The following is an 11,384-nucleotide window of genomic DNA, read 5'->3' as shown; positions in this document are numbered from 1 at the left end:
AGACTTACTTTACTGCCTCGAACGTGAGCCTTTATTGGCTCACGTTCGATATATATCGAATCTACTTTTTCTTAAAATATATCGAATTGCTATAACATATAGGATTTTACATCCTAGGACACAGTTGACCAGAGATTATATAGTAGATACCCGTAGATTGTAAGTTAAACCAATAGCATTGCGGATTTTACAGTACAGATGTCAGTATGATCGAAAAAATGATTCGATTATTTCAGCAAATACACAAATTGGCATAACTTGAATAGTATATCCGTTGGACCAATGAAATTTCGCGAATGTGCACATCTTGGTATTCCTCACGATGCCCAATGGAAATATGTTTTGTATGTAGTCTCACGTTCGATACATATCGAATATGCTTTTTCTTCAAATATATCGAATTGCTATAACATGTAGTATTTTACATCCAAGGGCATAGTTGACCAGGAATTATGTAATAGATGACCATAGACTGAAAATAAAATCAATATCGTTGCAGATTTTACAGTACAGTTGTCAGTATAATCGAAAGATCGATTCGATAATTATAGCAAATACGAAAATTGGCATAACTTGATTACTATATAATTTGGACCAAAGAAATTTTGTGAATGGGTACATCTGTATATTCCTCACAATGCCCAATAGAAATATGTCAAATATGCGGCTGGGTATTGGTATTAATTGGTCTCAGATCTTTTATTTTTTAAATCTGTTATAAATTGCTTAAGTTTATTGGGTTAAAACCCTTACGATCAGAGTGTGAGTAGCTACAATCATAGAGAAAGGTCTAAATTACAAAAAATCGGCCTTTTTAAATAACTTTACCGGTCATTATTAATTTATTTCTCCCCATTACGTTAATATTAAAATCTAAACAATCACTCAACGCTTATACCATCGTGGTTACTAAGACGACCTTAAGTATTGTTGACGGCGAAAAAGCGTACTCTCCGTACATTTCATCCATTTAAACGATATTATGAGTTTTTTTTTCCTTTTTAAGCAACCTATGGGCACATAACTCGGAAACACGTGACACAACAATGCCCCCAACCCCCTAATTACCCGCTTGATGAGTTCAAGCGACTATCGACTCGTATATATATATAGCGAGTGATCAGGCTTCACTTGGTGGAACAACTTACCTATAGTGTGTAATAAATCATTGTCTGTATCATAGTGAGCAGTGGCGTAACTAGGAATATGATTTGGGGGGGGGGGGGGAATGGGATGGTTTAGGGTAGCGATCCCCCTCCCAGGGGGTCCGGGAAATTTTTTTTTAAAATTACATGCTTGGAAATACATGTTGCATCATTTTGACACAAAACGCCTAACATTCAGCGGAATCGGTTATCAAATGTCAAAACCAGACGATAGTTTTAAATATTATTTAAATTTCTTCGGGGCTTTGGGGGGTGGTCTATCCCCTCATCCCCCCCTCATAGTTACGCCACAGATAGTGAGTTTTGCGTAACATTACTTAGTGATTTATCTCGCACTATGAACGAGGAAAATGTTCACAAAAGTCAACTCTTTACATATTTGCTTAGAGAACTCCACGATTAGTAGTTGAAAACGCGATACATGTTTTATGCAAGCAATCCGTCTCCAAGAAAGACAAAATATGGTGAATGGAGAAATTTCTTCCCTTACGATATCCGTTTTCAGTGCGGTTTTCTCTGACGGCGTGGCTACATATAGATATCCAATTGCTTTTCCAGACACTGGAAACAACTGTACTCGTCCGAACATTCGAGTTGAATCATGCAGAGCTCTTTTTTTTAAGAATATCTTGACTTCTCTACCTTCCTCCGAAGATAAAACCTTCATGTACTCGAATATCTTTTTCATTCTTCTTTTCTTAAAGATATATAACGAACGATAGTGCTGCGTAAGCTCGCTCGGTACGAATAAAGCTCTCATAGCGCTTATCAAATTTTATCTCGGCTTGCGAAATACTTGAGCACATAATGCGGTGAAAAAACTGCATTAGAGGACTTGCGCAAGAGGCGAGTTGGCAATTGGTTCAAAGATATAGATCTGGCTGTATCATCAGCTTATCTCTTTACGAAGACTCTTTGGAAGTGTATTCTGAAATAATGAAGACATTGGAAACGCATCGTTACGGAACGTATTCGCTATAGCATTAGTCAATTTTCGTACTCAAATAGAGATCATGAGGAGATACTTACGAAATCCAAAGAAATACTTATTTTTTTAAATATTCAAAATATATTCTGTTCATCATCAACTGGCTATTAGCAAAATTCATTATTACCGCAATTTTTCTAGAAATTACATTCCAAAATTATATGTTTACTCACGCACTGAGCATTTAAAAATGTGGTTTTTATCTGGAATTCAGGAGTTACTCTGACAAAAAACTGATATAAAATATTCCATGCCCTTAAAAAACGATAAAAATTACTCAGGCACGTCACAGCTCTAATGTTTGTGTAAAAAGCTAAACGATGCAGTAATCGAAGTGAATTTGCATTCGGTTTTTACGTTACAATTCTCCTTCATTCGTTTGGAGATCAAATAAGATTGATGTTGTTTGTTTTTTTCCAAGATATATGAATATGACTTGCTCAAAGGGAAAATTTTAGTCTGGTTTCCCCCTCCACGTTGCATCTAAGTAACTCAACATTAAAATTAATCAAATTTCACCTTCAATACTTTTTGCAAAGGTAATTTTTGTAAAGAAAATTTGTAGCATGTCAACGTGTTTTTAAACCATTGTACACTAATACAAAAATATATTTCTTTTGCCTTTCAGATCTATTTGGACACATTCTCTTATTCAGCCTGTTGGACCGCGGTTTAGGACACCATGTGATAGAAAAATTCATAGGTCTGACCGTATTGTATGGAAAGTTTTGCTCGTTATGTAAACGTGGATACAATCATGTTTTTTCCAGTATTTTGGTGAAATTCGCTATTGTACACCGTGCCATCCACAGCGGTTCGGATCATTTGAAAGCGGCCTAACGACATTCATTTTTACATAAATGTGCAACACATCATGATGTAGACATCATTTTGTTTGATTATATTCAACATGGTTGTGGAAATCGGACAATTTTCCGCTTTTTTCCAATTAAAATCCATGCACCTAAAAACACCGATTGCGAAGAATTATTGGATCTAAGAGGGTAAACTTTGAATATCAAGAACCTTATAAATACATTAATTTCAATGTTTCATTTTTGATCAAGATGAGCTTCACATTTATTGGCAATGGTCCTTCCATTGAAGACTGCTACTTTTGGTGGCATATATAGGAAAGTGTAAAATTCAATGATAGATTATCTTCTCTTCACCGAGGGATAATTATGTCTTTTGATAGCACCTTCCTAAACTTTCCCGTGACTTCTGGAAAATATATCACCTAACTTCATAGAAGCGAAGTATTAAACTTCGCTTCTATGCAGTCCTATAAGCGGTTATCTAATTCGGTTCTATCTACTTCTATAAGCGGTTGAAAGTTAGTTGCAAAGTGACTAGGAAATTAAAATGAATTTTCATTTGGCTACCGTTAAAGGTTTTGACGAAATTTGCCAGGAAATACAAGAGTCATTACAACTCAATTTAACAAACCCTTATCCCTCTGGGTCTCGGATTTTGATGAAAAGTTTTGTATGGATATATATCCAAGTCAAGAATTTTTACACATTTTGCCAAAATAACGTTCCTTAAATCACACAATATGGTGGTTTCTTATTTTTTAAAATTGCCTATCGAAAGATTATTACTCCTGGAGTACGTATCTCACGCTTAAAGATTTTTAAATGTCGATATCTATTTTTCGCGATTAAATGAAAAGTAAAATGTTTCAAGCACGGGAAAACGCGACGACTAAGCATGAATGCTGGGGAAAGTCCGTGTGACGTCATTCTGGTTTCAGCTTTCGCCGTGTGAGGTTACCTAGGTGCAAGGCTATGAGCGCCGATACGATGCAGGCTGCTAGCTGGTAGCAGAGTGCCCAGCTAAAAGGTTGGCTTAAATAAGGATTATTTAATACCCTATCAAACGAAGGAAATTTTCTGAGCTTAGGCAATTTTAATGGGTGATTATTAAGAGATGTTTCCCTGAGCTCTGTACCTCATGCATGCATTGGTAATCTCAGACAGTGTAAAACTCCTATCTACTCGTATAGAAACTAGGTCCCTGTGACGTCACGTGGACTGGAATCGCATGGGTGCCAATCTGGCCTTTTTCATGTGATTTTCAAATTGACCATTAACATTCGTCAAAACTGGGATTTCTAAAACCAAAGAATTTGCATATTATGAATACACTTATGTTGGGTAACGAATCACTATCAATGCCTTTCGTTTTCTTTGATAAAGGAAACTACTCTATTCCTTCCATGTCACCACCAAATTGTCGTAGAACCATTATTCATGGCTTATTATAAAGTTAAGGCCTTGCGTGAAACACTGAATGTACAAAGTTTATTATCTCCTCTCCCATTACTGTTTTATTTGAGCAAAAAATGTTTGCTAACTTTTTCAAATTATTTAGCTGAGAATTGGATCAAATTTTTATTTAATAATTTAGACAAATCTACCGCATCTTAGGAATGATATACTATAATCATCATTAGTATGTTCGCAGAATTCTCCCGCAGAAAATAATAAAAAATTGGAAATTGTGAACTACACTAGAATTTTGACGGATTCATCAATTATTAAACGCTATATATTTTTCTTTCGTGCTCACATTTTATCCTACCCGCTGTACAGATTTTTCGAAGCCCATAGATTGGGAAGGAATCTATCCCGCTGCTCTGTATCGGGGCCGTTTACGATTGATAACGATGAGAAGTGTTTGCCTCATTCGTTATCTGCACTTATCGTCCTGCATTCTGCCGCGCGTGATAAAGTATACAAACTCACATAAATATACATGAGAGTGGGCGCTTTCAAACTATGCAGACATTTTTGACTCCTCCATTGCCTTGCTTGGCCTTTCACGGCTCTCTTACGGTTTTCTATTCAGCAAAATATATTGGAGAAAACAAAAAATAACTAGTTTATTATTTAATAAGTTAGGTGTTTTTCTGAAAAAAATGACCATCGAGAATTTTTTTCTATTTTATAGGGACGAATTTTTGAGTTCTGACCTTCGAATCAGTTTTATTTCTTTTGACTAAAATTACAAAAAGTTTTTGTACTATAACGTTGTATACATGTTGTGTAAAATAAAAATTGAATCGATGCCTGAAATTCAGTGCTTACTTATTTTATAACATTATCATTCTTTTTTTAGATCGGTTTAGGCGTACCTCTTCACAATAATGTTGCAATTAGCCATCGTTGTCAGCAACGTCATTGTCAGCTATTAGTTGACCAATACCTTAAACCATAGTGATGCTTTGATTTCAATTTAAACTCTGTTAAGAATTTTGACGGAGTCATCAATTAGTGGACGCTATATTTTTATTTCATGCTCAAATTTTATCCTACCTGAAGTGCAGATTTTTCGAAGCCTATAGATTGCGAAGGAATCAATCCCGCTGCTTCACCTTCTACTCTCCTGCTGCTATATTCTCCTTCTCTTCTTTAATTAAAAAGAGATAATAGCGTAAAAAACGCAATATTATGGCAAAAAATAATTGTACATGAAAAAAATTATAGAGAAAGAAACTTCATCCATGCTATTCACCAGGAAAATATTCTTCAAACTTTCTTCGTTTAGCCATCTAATAATTCAAATTAAAAACAGGACTTTTATTACTTATTTTGATTAGTATGCTAAAAAAACCTACATCAACTTGTATTATTACCTTGTATGGTGATACAGGAACTTAAACAGGGCTTCTGGGTCTCTTTCACAAGATAAAATGTAGACTTTGATTTTCCTCACATCGAGAACTTCTTTGCAAGAAAATATCGGGTCCATAGAATCAGAATTATAAATTGAACCTGCATGTGTAAATGGAAAAGATGGAAAATAATTTAGGCTACATATTGAGATATGATTTGATGAAAAAACATTCCATATCCCAGCAGATGCGGAAAATGCAACAAGGAAAGCTCTTGTGTGAAATACAGTTAACCAGCGGTAAAGTATTTAGAGTAGAGAATGAATTCATTCATTTGAAAATTATGGCAGGAAATAATGTGGAGAGTTGACGGGAAAGTTTGTTATTGTCAACCGATAATGATGTTAGTAATAATATGATAATGTTTCCACATTATCATATTATTACAATCGTTACTTGCATACTATTAGGTTTCCTCTTTCTTATTTTTTTAGTAGTTTAGTAGATACCATGAGTTGTTCATCAGTGACGTCATGTAAAAATTAGCAGTGCCGGAATGCACTTTACATAACTTTTTTTAGGACTGAAATATTACTCTATGTGTTTTTATTACTAGTTATTATTTAAATTTTATTACAACATTTTTTTGTTTTGGTTACGAATCAAATTAGAAATTTTGGGACAACAAAATTGATAAAAGCGTCATTTGAATCGGGGATCGGGTTGGTGTGGTGGCTAGAGTGTTGGCTTCCCACCCCAATGGCTCGGGTTTAAATCCAGGCGGTGGCAGAGAATTTTCAGAGACTGCCCTATCCCTGCTCGAGTGTTGTGTGGAGGATATTTCAAGCGCAACACTCCGTCCGTCGGATGGGACGTTAAGCCGTGGTCCCCTTGGCGCCTTTCGTTAAGACCAGACTAATGCCGTCGCCGGATTTCCCTCCACCCTTCCTTACCTACCCTTCTCTCATGGTGCAAATGACCTCAGCTGTCGGTCGCCTCCTTCAAATACCATATCGCGTTATTTCAATGTTAGGTACGTCATTTGTTAACCAGTACCGCAACGGTGTTCCGGCACCATGACACCACTGACGTTTTACAAAACATTCATCTTATTGAACAATGAGGTTGTCTCAGGATTGATGCCGGCAATAATGCAGGATTTACAGCCTACTAGCTCTCAAGCACTCGATGCTAGATCGCGCGTAAGTCCAGGATGGATATCTTTCGTAAACCCGGACTTGTGCAAAATCATGTATCGTGTCATTCAGACTTTACACACGCTCCACCAGCGTAGTGAACCACTGAATTTTGGCGCAAAGAGAGAATGAACTTTTAATAATTCAATAAATTTCGAACTACCCTCAATTAATTTCGGCCATTATTAAGAATAAAAATAACCAATATAATTAACCATAACCTAGAAGATTGAAATCATATGCAATTCCTGACCGGTAGCAATCCCGAGAACATTTTACGAAGTCTATTCGCCGGGAAAGCACTAAATCTTTCTATAAATTCTATCTTTCACGACTGCCAAGATTGATTTTCATGAGAATAAATTTGAATTTTAACATTTTAATTACTGGATATTTGCCTAACCATAGTGATTGAGGTGTGCGTATCATTTGAATAACGTTTTACTAAAACATTTGACGGCGTAAAAAGCATCAAACGCGGCGAAATACCGCGGAAACACGAACGCATACTTCCAGCCGTCTGCTAGAGCTAGTATGGTGTAAAAGAACTCAGTTCTCAGTCAGCCGGCCTCGGTGGCGGCGGGTAACGTCCTCGCCTACCAACCAAGAGGTCGCGGTTTCGAGTCCCGCCTGGGTAGGTCCAGGGCATGGTTGTTCGTGTACGTTTACTTGTTACATTTGTTGAATACCCCGGTATAAATTGGCAAATAAGAGCTAGTGGTTTGAGAAAAAATAAAAATATTGAATTTTGCATGGTCAGTTTGCATCAAAGTTCTGAACGCTAGCATGCGCGGAGATCTGATTAGTTTCCTTCCATTTCCTCGGTTACTTTTCTGTTTGGGCCGTTATCAGGAGCAGTTACTTATCATCTTGAGCTTCTCCAAAATCTTTCTCAAAGCTGGTTTTCAAAGTGTTTGACTAAGAGCTGCGTCATCGGTCGATGAGATGAGTAAACACTCGTGCGAGTGTAGCGGCACTCAAAAAAGAACAAAACAATTAAAAGCACCTTGAGTATCGAAACCACAGCTGCCTTCTTTGGGATCAGCCATCAGTCAATAGGGAGAAATCGTGAGATGGTCGATAGCTCCTCCAGAATTAACAACTCATCTTGATTGAATTTCATCACGTGCAATTGGTATGGTGTAAAGCATTTCTAAAGCCTCCTTATCACCCATTAGCGACCAAGAAAGTTTTTCTCTAAAAATTCAGATGCTTTTGTTTCTTAAATACCAGGATCAACCCATCAGTTAGGGAAAAAATACTTGAAAGACTACTGCAGGAATTTGTAAATAATAATTAAGGCTCATTAACGGCAGCTGGTTGCTACTTACTCCCTTAAAAATATTATAAACATTAGATAGGAACCTAAATTATCAAAAAAATGGAAAAATTATGAATAAAAGATTCATTTGATATGATAGAAGGGGTTTTATTTTTACAACAAGTTATAATAAAAAAGAATTATTCATATTTTTTAATTCAAATAAAAAAATACTGCATATGACTATGAATGAAACATATAACAACCTTGCTTTAGAATTAAATATGTTTAATTCATTACTGTATTTCACTAAAAAATGGATTGTTTAAAAATCACAATATTCAAATTTCACTTAATGCAATTTGCTTGAGGGCCCTCAATGGTTTAGCTCCTTAATCCATGTGGAGAGACATCCCTTCCGGGGAGAGAGGATTTTTGGCGACGCATTACTGGCTTTAAGCTTAAGCTACTAGTTGGTGCATCCTGCATAGGGAATAAAAACAATACACTTTCTTAAGTCCACTATTTTTGATTGATGTAAATTGATTTATTGATGGCCTCAGTCCCCCTTCCCCCGAAACCTTTTCCGTTGAGGCGACCGCCCGCGATACATCGGCTAAGGGTACTCGCGTAGTGAGGAGGTCGAGGAGGAGGTGGAGATTGAGGTGGAGGTAGAGGTAGTATCGCATAGTAAAGAGGTTTACGCACATAGCTTTCCCATAGCCTCGACCACGAGCCAGTCTTTCACCGTGTGGCATCAAGTATAATGGTTATTTGTTAATTGAAACATTTCCACAATGTTAAGCGATAGTAATGGTGATGGTGACGACATGTCAGCAGCATGTAAGTGGTGGCTGACCGGTCGTTAAGTAATCGCGAATTTAGTGCTCATCCCATAAATCAAGCGCGACATGATCAGGGAGAATATCACCATCTGTATTTGCAACTTAAGTACTACCCAGAAAATTTTAAGGAAAACTTTAGGATGTCACATGAAACGGGCCTTGAACGCACCAATCACGGAGAAGCCTCCCGATATACCTCGCGACACACCGCTTGAAAGACAAACTCATTTGTCTTTGAAAGCGGTCCCGCGCGACCTCCTGATGAACCGCGAGGTAAACCTCTACCTCGACCTGCTCACTATGCGCGCGCCCGTAACACACAATGCATTAGTGTTTCCTCGAGGTACCGCGACCTCTACCTCTATCTCCACCTCCACCTCTTACCTCCTCACTATGCGAGTACCCTAAGGAGATCGCTAGACCATGGGCACCTCTGATACTCCGTTTTTCTATACTGTTGCATTTCATTATGTCTGACACCAATTCAAGTAGAATGGCCCAGGAGAGGAGGAGCTGCTTAGTAAGAAGAATCTTCTTACACCAGATAATACAAGCATAGAAGAAACAGTAACTACCAGTGAGAATTGACTACACCTGGCGTCTTTCCGCACTAACCTTTAATTTTTACCCACACAAACATATCAAATCTTTTATTTATCTTAATCTCATTGCCGTACTCGGCTGTTTGAATGCTGTAAAATGAATGCTAACCATGGTTTGATCCGTATTTCTTTTGTCGAAATACTTTGCTTGTGAAAGGCGGTTCAGCCTTTAATGTCTAAGAAAAGGAAGGAAAGTGGGAGGCTTCATGCAATCCTTATCCTGCCGAAACACTGTTAGATTTCGCCGTTTATCATGCATATAAATTTTAATGGAATGATGAATGACCATTGATATAGGAATATAAATTGGTTTCTGCCCCTGAAAGCGCAGTAGAGATCAATTTTCCCACTGGCTCCTATTCTAAAGCTTAGTTATAAATATTTCATCATCTGAATTACGTTTCTCTCCATTGCCCTCACGAGCAATTTCTCAACCGTCTCGTACAACAGAAATTACTATATGGAAATGCATGTTATCAAATACTTTGCCGCCATTTTCTTTTGATCCTTGAAGCACCTAGCAAAACCAAGCGCTTCATCCCATCTTCGTGCGAGATAAGATGATTTGAAGGACTTGATAACAAGAATTACATTTGCCAAAAAAAAGGCATCAGTTGTGAAAAAAAATCAGAATTGATGGTGAAGTATTTTTAAATCTCATAATCTGACACTGACAAATACCTCGATTTTTTCTTTTATATCTAATTTGTATCAAGACCATCTTCAAGTAGATAAATCTGAAGCTGAAAGGTCGGAAGCATAAGTATTCAAAGTGCAAAATTGCGATTCACACAGAACTAAATTTTTTAAACCATGCTCGTTTAAAATTAGTCTAGAGTCAGGATATCCAAATGCCAACTAAAGTTACGAGGGAAAAATAAGAGGGTCGAGTTTTAAGTAAGGGCCGTTTTATATAAAATAAACCAAAACTATTTTTTTCCAAATTCTTTTATTTTTAGAATTTACATACTTTTCTTTATTTTTCCACATAGTTACCTTGTTTGCTTAGGCACTTACCTTAAAACTAAGTTTTGAAACCATTGAATCCTGACCCTGACTACCAGGAGTTCACGCGAGATGCCGCCTCTTTTGCTCTGAATGGCGAGTCGGAGCCTGGCCAGGGTTGCACAGTAGGCTTCTGAGTTGATCGTCATTCTTCGTGTCATAAAGTCCACTAGCAAAGCACCGCGCCTGTCCCAGAACACCGTTGCCTTGATTTTTGCAGCGCGATAGCGTTTGTGATCAAAGATGGCGATAGATCCTGTGCGATAATCATCGTCACCGTGAACATTTTCGCGGCCATCTTTGAATTCTCCGACCCATTTCCGCACTTTACCTTCGCTCATTACATTAGCAGCATACACTTCACAAAACTGAGGGTGAATTTCTGCAGCCGACATGTTTCTTGCAATCAAAAATCGTATCACTGACCGAATCTCACCCGCGGCGGGCGATTCAATAACTTTAAACATTTAAAATATCCACAGTAAAGCGTAAAGGTTAGTTACAGTACTGCAACGGACACGTGGTCGTTCGCAAGGAATGCCGGGAGGCGGACGGCGTGCGAACTGCTACAGTGTACGGCATAACGGCCCTTATTAAAAAAAAACAGCCCTCGTATCTCAGAACCCGGTTTTCGATTGTCTCAGAAAATCATCTCTGAGCCTTTTAAGCTGACTGAACCAAATATAACCTTCTATCTGTAAA

Source organism: Ischnura elegans, chromosome 8 (assembly GCF_921293095.1).
Source record: "Ischnura elegans chromosome 8, ioIscEleg1.1, whole genome shotgun sequence".
NCBI classification, from domain to species: Eukaryota; Metazoa; Arthropoda; class Insecta; order Odonata; family Coenagrionidae; genus Ischnura; species Ischnura elegans.
Note: the sequence above shows the minus strand (reverse complement) of the source record.